Raw genomic sequence first — 214 nt, 5'->3', positions numbered from 1 at the left:
AGCAGAAGTCTGAAATGTGTCTTACCACAGCAAAATCATGGTGTTGGCAAAGCTGCATTCCTTCTGGAGGCTCTAGGGGAGAATCTCTCATGTCTCCTTTGCTTTTTCCAGTCTCTAGAGGCTGCCAGAATTCCTTTTCTCATAACCACTCCACTCTTTGCATCTGTCATCATATCTCTCTCTCTCTCTCTCTCCCCCCATCCCCCCTACCCCA

This window comes from Rhinopithecus bieti, unplaced genomic scaffold (assembly GCF_001698545.2).
Source record: "Rhinopithecus bieti isolate Rb0 unplaced genomic scaffold, ASM169854v2 scaffold_17667, whole genome shotgun sequence".
Taxonomy (NCBI): Eukaryota; Metazoa; Chordata; class Mammalia; order Primates; family Cercopithecidae; genus Rhinopithecus; species Rhinopithecus bieti.
The sequence above is the reverse complement of the archived record's forward strand: the minus strand, read 5'-3'. Positions refer to the sequence as shown.